Source organism: Macrobrachium nipponense, chromosome 17 (genome assembly GCF_015104395.2).
Source record: "Macrobrachium nipponense isolate FS-2020 chromosome 17, ASM1510439v2, whole genome shotgun sequence".
NCBI classification, from domain to species: Eukaryota; Metazoa; Arthropoda; class Malacostraca; order Decapoda; family Palaemonidae; genus Macrobrachium; species Macrobrachium nipponense.
The window spans coordinates 40166216-40179597 of NC_087210.1; the positions used below are offsets into that span (position 1 = coordinate 40166216).

Consider the following 13382-nt stretch of genomic DNA (forward strand, 5'->3'; position numbering starts at 1 on the left):
GTCCTAATTCCTTTGTCAATTCTAATGTTTTCTTCAGATCCTCCAAACATTGTTCCTGGGATTTTGCTCTTATCAGCCAATCGTCTAGGTAAAGAGAGACGCTTATGCCTTCCAGGTGTAGCCATCTGGCTACGTTCCGCATCAGGTACGTAAATACCTGTGGAGCCGTGGAGGAGGCCGAAGGAACAAGGCCCTGAACTGGTAGACCTTCCCTTGTATCACAAACCTGAGATACTTCTTTGATGACGGGTGAATAGGAACGTGGAAATATGCATCCTGCAGGTCTAGAGAGACCATCCAGTCTCCTCTTCGCAGGGCTGAAAGTACCGAGGCAGAAGTCTCCATTGAGAACTTTTTCTTTTCCACATATTTGTTCAGAATGCTCACGTCCAAGACTGGCCTCCATCCTCCGGATGCCTTTGGAACTAAAAACAGGCGGTTGTAAAACCCCGAGAGGAAGGATCCTGAACCTCTTCTATTGCCTCTTTGTCCTTTATTCCTATCACCATCTGAAGAAGTGTCTCCCTCAGAACAGGGTCCTTGTACTTCGCCAACAGTTCCTTTGGGGAATTTGACAAAGGTGGTCTGTCCTGAAAAGGTATAATGTAACCTTTCCCCAAGACTGCTAGCGTCCAAGGATCGGCTTTCCTTATCGCCCAAGCCCCTACGAAGTTTAGGAGTCTGGCCCCTACAGATGTTTGGAGGACTTCGCTGCTACTTTGATTTCTTGAAAGACCGAAAGGAGGACCTTCCTCGCTTTCTGCTGCCTTCCTTTTCGTTGGAGGACGAGAGGGTTGGAACCTCTCCGAAAGGGCACTACCGGAGTACGAGTAGTCTTCCTCGCCACTGGTACTGTTGGTCTCGTTTTCTTAGAAGATTGTACTAATAGATCTTGGGTTGCCTTTTCAGCAAGAGACTTAGAAATCTCCTTCACCAATTGCGAAGGGAACAGGTGATCCGAGAGAGGAGCGTATAAAAGGGCTGACCTTTGTGAAGGATGATACCGCTTTTGGTTAGAAATGAACCAAATAATGATCTCTTCTTCACTACTCCTGCTCCAAATAAAGATGACAATTCTCCCGAACCATCCTGAACTGCCTTATCCATACAGGATAAGATGCAATGTAACACCTCAGGCTCTAAAACGTCTGGTTCATTTGCCTTCTTGGCCAGCACTCCAAGGGACCAATCCAAGAAGTTAAAAACTTCTAGTACATGGAACAATCCCTTGAGGTGCTGATCCAATTCTGACATGCTCCAATATGCTTTAGCTGTATTCAAAGCATGTCTCCTCTATGCTTCAACCAAGCTTGAAAAATCTGCCTCTGCGGAAGATGGAAGCATAAGTCCCATCGCTTCCTCTGTCCTGTACCATATACCTCTCCTACCCCCGAGCTTACATGGAGGAGTGCGAAAAACTGTCTTTTGAGCTTCCTTCTTCACCTTCATCCAATTATTTAAAGATTGAATAGCCTTCTTCATTGATATGGCTGGCTTCATTTTTAAATACGAAGATTTAGGAATCTTCGTACTCGAGAACAGAGATCTCGGGGAAAGAGGAGCTGCAGGGCTTAGAGAGTCTCCAAATTCTTGCAGGAGAAGAGAGGCTAACACCTTGTAATTAGATACCCCCTCATTGTTCGGGGTTTCTTCCTCCGACACTTCGTCCAACTCCATCATAGAAGGAGAGCGAGCTCTTTTATGAGAGTCTTTGCCCGTAGATTTATTCCCTTTAGGAGAAATACTCCTAGAAGGAGAGAGACTGACTGACCTAGAAGCTCTCCCTTTCCTTTCCACTAAAACATCCTGAGACATCGAGGTTGAAACCGTAACCTTCGATGTACCAGGTTGCTTCCTTGAATTAGGGCTTCTATTTGTAGGAGACTCGCTATCCGAAGACATAACATGACTATATTAAGATCTTCTGTTACTCCTTGTAACTTCTCGCTCTTCCAGCTCTTCACGTTCACCTGGCGCCTCGCGCTCGACTAGCGCTTCGCGCCTGGTTGGCGCTTCGCGCCTGTATGTCACTTCGCGGCAGCCTGGCGCTTCTCGCCTGGTTGGCGCTTCTCGGCAGTCTGGCACTTCTCGTCTGGCTGGCGCTTCGCGCCTGGTTATCTTTCCATGCTTGATAGAATCCTCACGCGCGGCTGGCGCCTCGCGTCTAGTTAGCGTCTCGCGCTTGGCCGTCGTTCCAGTCGTTTCCTTAGAGAAACTCTTCTTATGATGTAAATGTTGTTCTGAAGAGTAGTCTTTATCTGAATCCTCATCCGATATCAGATAGCGCCTGGCTGGCGCTTCGCGCTTCACTGGTAGCTCTTTGCGGCTGGCGCCTCGCGCCCCGAACGCGCGGGTCTGTGAAAAATAGACCCTTCATCCGAAGAAGGATCTTCTTTTCTGGGAGGTTGATATTGAGGATTTTTTTACTTCTTCACAGGAAGATTAACATCCTTTCTTCTTGGAGGATCTCTCAAAAGAACCCTGACTAGAGAAGCAATAGACTCTTGCATATCTTTCAATATTTTAGTCGTTTCTTCTCTTTGGTCTAAACGAGAAGAAGGAGAGCATTCTTTCTCCATTCTCCACGACTTAGCGGGAGAAGCCAAAACCTTTGCTTTCTTGATCTCCGTCAGGGAATCCTCCGAAAAACGTTCCGGACTCGAGTTTATTCCCGATTCTTCCCAGATCCTCTTCAATGGACGAGAACGATCCGCTGATCTCCATCCTCTTTTAGGTGAGGAATTCTCCGAAGACGAAAAACATTCACGTAGATTCTGCCGAAGAGACATCTGACTGGTGGGGATCATCCATAACCTCCGTAAGGCTTTTGACCTTCCTTCTCCTCTGGGATTGGGAGCTTGAAAGAGGTCTAGGCCTGGGAGCGTTGTGAAGCCAATCAGACGCCTCCTCCACTTCACTGGGGAAATTCACATCACTTTCCACAGCACTACTTTGCTTACCTTCTATGGCAGCCACTTTACGCTCCATTTTCATAAGCGCAGCTTTAAGACTTGCGATCTCCGAAGCAGAGTCCGTAGGATCTGCATTCGGAGAAGGTCCTGAAATATTACAAGGAGCGTTCATAATGTTAGAGGGTACAATATTACTCACCAAACCACTTGAAGATAGAGAGCTAGGCTTGGTTTTGGAAGATGACTTCCTTAACCGGTCTTTCTCTAATTTCTTTAAATAAGAAGTTAGAGACTTCCACCCTTCAGCACTCAAACTCTCACATTCATTACAAGTGTTATCCATCGAGCATTCATACTTCCTGCATATTTTACATACAGTGTGAGGATCAACCGAAGCTTTCGGCATTCTCACCTTGCACCCTTCATTCACACACAATCTCACCACACTTCCAGAATCAGACATGATGAAAATTCCAAGCCAAAATCCAAATAACGATCCACAAATAGCGTATGCCAGTACAACGATCCAAATACGTCACCAAAGGGTCCAAAAACGACGATCAATTGTATCCAAAAACGAAATCCAGCCGGAGATACCAACAACGATGTTGCCAGTATGGCCGACAGAAAAAATCTGATGGAAAACGGGAATGGTTCCTATTCCTGCCACCCAGTGGCAGCGCGGTGGATCACCTGACCTACCTGTAGCGTGTGCGCGAAATTCGAAATTCTGTCGGCGCGACGGAGTCAATAGCTATGTATATATCTGACAGGTAAGTTGAATGTATAAAACAACCCCTTGATCCGTGAACTCCCAGCATCCCCCAAGGCGAGTGATTCAAAAGTTTTTGGCTGGTAGGCCTATAAGTATTTTCTGCAAATTTTTAAAAAAACTTTTTTGAGTCGACGTATGATACATCCATTTGGCATACGGGAGACATTATGACTTGACGTTTAATACGTCCATTCGGCATAAGAGGGTTACATATTTTTTGAATATGCAGATGCTCCTACTCCAACATTATTTTTGGAGCCGTCTGTATATACCATGAATTTGCTTTTTAAGCAGGAAAGACAGGGAGGTACATATCTTTATTAAGTTTTAAAATCCACGGTGGTGGCAATTCCATTGGTGGGTGAAAAATTGGACCTATGTTATGCGAAAAATTGGATCTATGTTATGCAAGTTCACTATGTATTTAGCTCTTTTTGGGAAAGAAGTACTATTAACTTCTGTTACTGGATTACAATTTTGAAAGCAGTCAGCTGCAGGAGACGATCCTGCTTGCAGTGAAAGACCCCTTCATATTGCTATCAAATTACGGTGATGTTTCAAGGGCAACACACCTGCCTCTACCAGAAGCGTGCTTGTTGGGGACGATCGGAATGCTTCTGTGCACAATCGCACGCCTTCATGGTGCACTGCATTGAGAGATTTTAATGCAGATTCTGAGGCGGATGAAAAAATTTGACAGCAGTAATCTATTATGGATAAGACTGTTGTCTTATATATCATTAATAAAATGTCTCGCTTTGCTCCCCAATTAGTGTGTGATAACTTTTTCAATATGGCAAGAGCTTTGATGCCTTTGGCGTTAATGTATTTGAAATGCTCTTTCCAATTTAATATTGATCAAATATCACTCCTAGATATTTGATTTTTGTACAAAATTGTATTTCAGTGCTATAAAGGTGAAGTTTGATTGTTTGGTTCTTCAGCCAACTTTTGTCTTTGAAGAAGATGATTGCTTTTGTTTTATCAGTTAAAAATTTAAATCCAACTACATATATTTGAAATGACAGTATTGAGAACTCTCTGAGCATGTCTCAAATTACTACTCGTATAGTAAATAACAGTCATCAACATATAAAATGTTTTTTACACCACTTGGTAAATTTATAGTAATGTCATTAATTTCTAGAGCAAACAATGTACAACTCAAGAGACTACCTTGAGGGATTCCTTCTTCCAGTTTATAGGTTACTGAAGAGGAATTTTCTACTCTTACTTGAAAAGTTCTGTTTGTTAAAAAGTTCTTAATGGATATTGGTAAGTGGCCTCTTAGTCCCTTGGAGTGGAGTTTTTGCATATGTTATGTTTCCATGTTGTATCGTATGCTTTTTTTTATATAAAAAAATATAACTGCTGTTAATTTTTTTTGTTCAAAGCCTTTTTTGATATGATCTTCTAAATGTGTTAAGGGATCTAGGGTTGATTTGCCAGCTATTGAACCTGATTGTGTTGGTGTTAAAATGGATTCTTTGGTTATTACATACGTTAATCGTGCATTTACCCTTTTTTCTAAGATTTTGCATAGGCAGCTTGTTAGTGATATCAGTCTATAACTGGATGGATTACTTGCATCCTTTCCTGGTTTATTTATTGGAATTATTATGGCATGTTTCCATTTATCAGGAAAGATATGTTTTAGCCAGATACTATTATAAAATTTTAATAAATATGATTTAGCTATAGGAGCTAATTTTTCTATTATTTCAAATGATATTTTATCATATCCTTGTGCAGAGGGATGACAAGAGTTGATGGCATTATCTAGTTCATCCATGTTAAAAATATAGTTATATTCCAGGTCTTCAAGAGTTTCAAAATTGAGTATTATATTTTCTTTTTGTTTTCTGATATTTTGAAAATGTGTATCTAGGCTGGAGTAAGCACTGATGTTTTCAAAATGTTTCCCAATTATGTTTGATATTTCATAAGTATCATGGTATATTTTTCCATTTAAATGTATTGCACTTCTTGGAGGTCTTATATGTTTTCCATTGATTTTCCTTATCTTTTGCCAGACATCCCTTGTGGATGTGTTTGAAGATATGTTTGAGACATATTCCTTCCATGATGCGATTTTTTCAGCTATTACCTTTTTTCTAAATTTGGCTGTATATTTGTTATATAGTGGTTTAATGTGGTTAATTGTTATGTTTGTTATAATTATTTTGTTTAATATGTTTATACTATAGGGCATTTTGTTGAGTGATTTAAGGCGAGTTTTGAGTCTGTTTAGATTGCGACTCAATATATGTTTTATTTTACTTAATGTTGTTAATGTTGGATTCCACCATGGGACAGGGGATTTTGTGGAATGTGATTTGGTTTTTGGAATACTTTTATCTGCAGCATTTATTATGAAGTTTGAGAAGGATTCACATGTAGTATTGTGATCTTTGTTGTGTGGGAATGGTGGTATGTTTTGAGTGTATAGGAAATATTTATCCCAAATAGCTTTTTGGATATTATATCTTGTAGGTGGCAATATTTTGATATTACTTAAGTAGTTCAGAATGATTGGGAATGGTCACTTGTGTATGAATCATCTAGGACATTCCATTCAAATTTCTCGGCTACATCATTTGAACATAATGAAATGTCGATTGAGGAAAAGGTTAGGTGTGTATTTGAAAAATATGTTAGAACTTCACTTTCATTGAGACAACACAGGTTATGTTTCATTATAGTTTTTTCTATGTTGGTTCTGGATATGTCAGTGGAGTTATTAGTATCCCATAATGGATTATGTGGGATAAAATCTCCTACTATAGGTAGGGGTTCCTGTATACTTTTGCTAATAAGTTCAGAAAAATCACTAAAACTTGCATTGAATTTTGGTTGGTTATATAAATTACAAAAAGTGATTTTACTTTTGTCAGGTATACATATACAGTTTAATAGCTGCTATTTGATATGGCATAGAAGGTATGTTGAAAGGTTTGTATGTTATGCTATTATGAACGTATATAGCTGTGCCAATTTTCCACCATCAGTGGGTGAATAACAGGGAATTTTATAGTGTTGGATATTTGTAGGGTTACTTCCTATATGTTGTAGATATATGCACATTGGGTTGTGGTCTCGTACGATTCTTTGTAATTCACCCAGATGTAGTAGGTTAAGAGGCCATTTATATTCCATTGAATAATTTTATATTCCATTATTCGGAGGAATTGGTGTTGAATTCTGTAAATTAATTGCAGATTTTACTTTGCATCGTAGTTTATAAGCATTTGAATTTATTTGTGGTTTTTTAATTGTTGTATTTGTATGTTGGTTACTAGATTCAGCAGTAGTTTGTTTTTCATAATTGAATATTAATGTCTATTTTTTTATTTTATAATTTCCTTTTTATATTTTAAGGATTCAGAACATATTTCGTTCTTATGTTGGTGTATTGAAGGGCATTTCCTTAATTTAATAAAATTGTCTATACAATTTCGAACTGTGTCCTCTGTCTTGGTGGTTAGTTGGTTATATGTACCTACGAAGCACTCATTACACCCACAAGACGAAGCATGTTTGGTGATGTTAATTGTTGGTTCAGAAGTTTTTGATCTAGCTTTAGAAATTTCTGGTTTTGTAATTCTATTAGTACTTTTCTATAGTGACAAGGACCGTCGGTTTGAGGGGTTAACTGTTTTGCTGTTGTTAATGGAATATTTGGGTCTTGTGGATGGTTGGGGGGGTGATAAGTTACAATTTGGTTTGGTTTAATGGTATGATTTTCATTAATATTATTTGATGGGAATTATAAAAAGTGATTAATTGTTTCTTTACTGTCCAGATGTTGGCTGTTTGATTGAGATTGAGGGTAATTGTGTATTTCCATTTGTGATGAGGTTAGTTTAATATATCTTTTTTGAAATGTTCTCCTGGTGTAGTTGGAGTTTCTTTGGATTGATTGTAATTTTCAATATTAACTTTTTTTCCCCTTAGGTGGGGTTTGTTCCAGTATTCTTTTCTTTTTGTCAGTTTGATTATTATTATCATTTAACTCCTCTTCCATTGGAAGTTCTTTTCCATGGATAACTGAATCATCAATGTTAGTGGTCGTATTGGTTGGTAAAATATCACTTTTATTTTGGGTTTCAGTATTATTGGTATGAAATTTAGTTTCCATGTTTATATTATCTTGTTTGTTATTGTGCTGCTTGATGTCTTGATTTTTAGTCACATTTGAAAAGGTGGGGGTTTTGGATAGATTATTAACTCTTACTTTTAGCTCGAGTCTGGCTTCCATGACTGACATTCCTGTCCAATTTATTAACAACTGAAGTTCTGTGTTGTATTGGTAAAATGAGCATTCTTTAGATTTCACACAATGGGCTAGTCCACAATTAATACATTTTCGATGATTACAGTTCCAATTAGTGGTATGGTTATCTGATGCGCAGACAGCACATATTGCCTTACAGCATTTTTTGTGTGTCCATACCTTGAGCACTGTGTTGTGTACATTGTAGTGGTTTTGGAACGAAAGGACCAACTTCTCTCTTTTGTCCAAGAATTTTTATTTTAAATGGTAGGTCTTGGCCTGTAAATTTTATTTTGGCAATGTTGATATTTTTATTTTTGTCTTTCCTACTTGAAATTGAGTATATTTCTAGATCATGAATATTGTTATATCTCAATTTTAAGGAGCCTAGCAGTAGTTGTTTTGAAGGAAGCTCCTGCTTGCTATTGGGTAGGATGACTTTACCCTACGTATACATAATTCAGTGTTTTGTGGCTTGTAATTGTTATTTTTATATTACTTATTTCTGTTATACTTAAAAAGGCAGTGGATTGCTTTTTATTGGTTACTTGGATAAGCCATTCATTGTCCTTGATGGGTCTGCATTCTATGTCTTGTGTTGGATACATGTTAAGTAATTTGTTTTCTAGTATCGCTGCTGAGATTTTGTTGTCAGCTTTGAGGACTAGAAATCTTGACCAGTTATCTGGTCCAAAGAGGTAATCAAAATGTACCAATTTGGGATTAAGTCGGTAATTTTTTGTTTCTTTTTGGTCCATGTTTTATGTATATTGCACCCTATTTGGTTTTCTGGCTCTGCTGCTTTACTTGGAGCAGGGTGTTCCTTTGTATCATTTATAGTACTTTCACTACTTGAGGCAGTACCAAGGAAATTTGGGAGTGACATGCCAATAGTCATCAACTGTGCCGGAGTTTTTCCATCATGGGGCCCAGGGGTACTCAAATAATTTATTTCAGTATTCATAAATTTGAGATGAGGAAAAAAAAAAAATATCTTGAAAAGATATCATTGGCCCTTCGCGAAGTTAAATCTTCCGCCAATGGCACAAGTAAGAAAGGACTCCCAAATGTTCGCATCCCTACCCTACCCCAAAAGGGGATGGTATAACAGGATTAGTGTAGTCCAATTGTAAGCAGAACCCGCTTGCTAGGACTATGAGTATTACGATAATACAATTATCCCCAGCATCGCAGGACAAACGTGTTGCGCATGCGATGTTTATTGGTAGGCTAAGCCTCGTCCGCAGTCCAATAAACACTAACATACATGAAACAACTCACATTATGATATTAACTGACAATAAAGGTAATAAAACTATTCTCACTTAATATATTATTGGCATATCATAATAAATAGCCTATTCAAGGTATAGGTATGACGTTCATTGGTAGGCTAAACCTAATTGCAGTGCAATAACCACCAACATACATGAACAGATTCACATTATGATATTAACTGACAATAAAGGTAATAAAACCATTCTCACGTTATATATTATAGCCATATCTCTTGAATTAAGTTCCATTCGGCAACTAAAAATAGTGATGATATTGGTAAAACGACATCAGTTGATTATTTTAAAAATATAAACAAAACCAGAATGCAAATAGTAGATCGCTATGTTCATATCATAATACTATAATATGGTAATAATAGTATATCCAATACGACACAGTAAAACAGCAGTTTTATTAAAATGATCATTATTCTCAATAAACAACTATTATTCAACTTTTGCTAATGGATATCATCTGTCAATGTTACAACCAAATCAGGCAACAGTTTCTCTCTCTCTATAGAGAAACAGCTGATTGCTGACGTCATCTGCCATAACTATCGAGCGTTTCTTGAGTTGTGTTAAAGTTGTCACTGCCGATATTCAGTGGTGGCTTCCAAACGTTAAAATAAAATACATTTTTACTCATTCTTCATGTAATGGAGATCTGAAGAGAGAATCTCTCTCTCTCGGTGATGAAGCGTAAACAAAATTCTCTCTCTGTCTCTCTCGGCGATGAAGCGTAAACGAAATATGTAAAACCATTATTTACCTAATATATTATCGTCATAGCTTCATAATAAAAAGGCTATTCATGGAATTATTTCATATCAGTGAAATAAACTTTTATCTATGCGAAGCCAGCCAGCTGACAAAATGTACGTAGATATATGAAAATCAAATTATGGTAGCATTCACAGCAAGATTATCGTTCGAAATTGTAATAGTATTAGTCATGGTAGTAATAATGTTTGGGAATATACGTAACATTCATTTTCAATACACAATATCAAGTGTTATTCTGGTAGTAAATAATAGTTTAGAATGATCATATGTACTCTGCATTGTTAGGGGTTTGTGGCGCTTCGCGACTTCGTTTATTTTTATATTTTTAATGATACAATAACTATCATTTGTACCACTAACACGGATCTGCTGAGTCCAGTGTTACCAATTTTGCATTTTTAATGCTAGCTTTCATTTTCTTGAGGTAATTAGCAAGAAAATTTTCAATCCAGCATCTGGCAGGAAAACACTCATTTGTTTTCAAATACATCTAGCATACGTACTTTGACATCAAATCTTTGTAATGTTAAGTTGAATATTTCTTTTATTCTTCTATGTTTGATATATCACGTAAGAAAAAGAACAAAATCTTGCAAAATAATTTTCAGGAATTGAACAGAATAGGTTTCGAAATTATTAGGAATCATGTAACGTAATGTGCAAGTACACAGTATATGTTAGAAACATGTTTGAATCGAAAAAGCGAGCAATCGGTTGAAATAGGCTGGGTGGCATTGTTGTGTATGATGTGAATTTTTTAGCACTTTATGGAGCAAAATCTAGCAATTGCCATTCCCATTTGGCAACACTGGCCTAACCACGTTTTGTTTATGTTGTCATTGAAGTCGTGTTCGCCGCGTTCTTTAAATTGTACCCATATAAATGAGTTAATTATGTGGCATCCAAAAGCCACGATTCTTTTACTCTTATGGGAAAGAAACCTAAACATCATATGAAGGTTATTACGTGTAATATATTAACATGTGTTGTGAAGAAAAGAGTCCCATATGAGCATGCATATGTAGGCTTCTAGCTGTAATCCATAGGCTAGAAGGCTACATATGTACAGTAGCATGTGTACTACATATATTTTTAAGGCTAATGTTGTAAAATAACTTTGAAACTATCTTGAATTTAGTTTAAGGTGATAGTTGAAGACATATTTGATGTTTGAACTGAAGCAGGCAGTTATAACCATTGGAATAGTGGTCTTGGGTGGGTTAACTATTAAAGTAGGCAGTTTTTAGCAATTTTTGAAGGGGTTACCAGGATAACACGGGTATTTACCTATCACGGGGGGTTCTGGGCCCTATCCCCCGCGATTATCAAGGCCCTACTGTAGTTGATAAATTTGTCTGCGTTATGTGCCTTTCTTTCCAATAAATAATTATTATAGTTCTTTATTCATGGGTCAAACTGACAAAATTTGACAACAGTATGGTAAAATAATTGTCACCTCAAAAGCTGTCAGCCATAAGTGTAATATGTATATATATATATAATATTAATAATAGCCTAGGCTCGCTGGATACCTAACATCCAATATTCACTAGTCTCTACTGCTAATTGAGATGAAAAGTGAAACAAGCTCATCTTAGGCAAGGTCACAGTTTGAGCCTGAATTTGGATCCCGAGATTTTGGAACAATTAGAAAATAATCCAGGGATTTTCCGGGAAATACAATTATTCTTTAGATAGTATATTTGTTAACCATTCAAAGTAAATGTTTTACATGGATTAAAAGATAAAATCTTGATAATATATGTAGTCATAATAAAACAAACAGCATTAATTTTTACTGGTATTTCATGGTGAGAATATCAAGGACTATAACGTTCAATTAGTTATATTAGCAAATTTGGTGTCATTTTGCAAAATATCAACAACTGATTTGGTTTTTTTTTAGTGGGCATGTATTTCTTGAAATACTAGTTACCTTTGCCCAATAACTAATGATAATTAATATCATAAAGAAAATACTCAGTCTCCATTTGTGACACTAATTAATATCTATCTATTTTGAAAGCTAAATGAGTATAATCCAGATGTTTAAAATGAAATGTATATATTATGTGCATACACGCACACAGACTGCAGTGCATATTAATTATTAGTAAATGAATATTTTGTCATGTTATTTCTCTAACAATATTCTTGTGCCTTTCTATCAGATTCTGCATTGTGTTTTAATTTTCAATATATCTTTTAATGGAGCCCCTCTATTCATAATAGCAGCCTTTCCAGAATTATTTTTATTTTTCTTTGTTGGAACAAATACTTTTATGCACAGTATTGTTTTGTTTTTTGCTCAAGAAATAATTACATTTCTCATTATCAAGAAAAGAAAACTTGAAATTTCTAAAAAGTGGATTTTTAATACTTTACCTTTTTCTATACAATTGTAATTCTTAAACAATCGTAATTATTAAACAATATTGTACATAAAAGAATTTGTTCCAACAAAGAAAAATATAATCAAAAAATTCTGAAAACGCTGCTATGTATTATGAATAGAGGGGCTCCATTAAAAGATTTACTGAAAAATAAAACACACGCTCACGTGGAATCTAATAAGAGAGGCATATCATTAGTAAATATTCATTTACCTTTTTCTATACAATTGTAATTCTTAAATAATCGTAATTATTAAACAATACTGTACACAAGAGAATTTGTTCCAACAAAGAAAAATATAATAAAATAATTCTGAAAACGCTGCTATGTATTATGAATAGAGGGGCTCCATTAAAAGATTTATTGAAAAATAAAACACACGTTCACGTGGATTCACGTGGAATCTAATAAGAGAGGCATATTATTAGTAAATATTCATTTACTAATAATAACTATGTGCTGCAGTCTGCAGACATATAGTAACCATATATAAAGCTAGGTAACATGTCACAATCATACTAACCTATACAGTAGGGCCTCGATAATCGGGGGGGATAGGGCCCAGAACCCCCGGTGTTAAGTAAATACCCATGTTATCCTAGTACCCCCCTCAAAAATTGCTTAAAACTGCCTACTTGAATAGTTAACCGACCCAAGACCACTATTCCAATGTTTATAACTGTCTACTTTAGTTCAGACCCTAAATATGTCTTCAAATATCACCTTAAACTAAATTCAAGACAGTTTCAAAGTTATTTTACAACATTAGCCGTTAAAATATATGTAGAATAATACTACTGTACATATGTAGCCTACTAGCCTATGGATTACAGCTAGAAGCCTACATACGCATGTGCTATAACGTACTCGTGGGCCTCTATCCTTTTATAAGGAAAGAGGGAGAGAGGTAAGAGAAATATAAAAATTATGTAAATCATATGGGTAATCACCAACGATCTTTGTTG

The 13382-nt window shown here is 36.6% G+C and overlaps 1 protein-coding gene across 1 annotated transcript in view; it reads right to left on the reverse strand.

Annotated features, from left to right (window-relative positions):
* LOC135196193 (uncharacterized) overlaps window positions 1-13382 on the reverse strand; it is a 105513-nt gene that overhangs the window by 9313 nt on the left and 82818 nt on the right. The window lies entirely within an intron of this gene.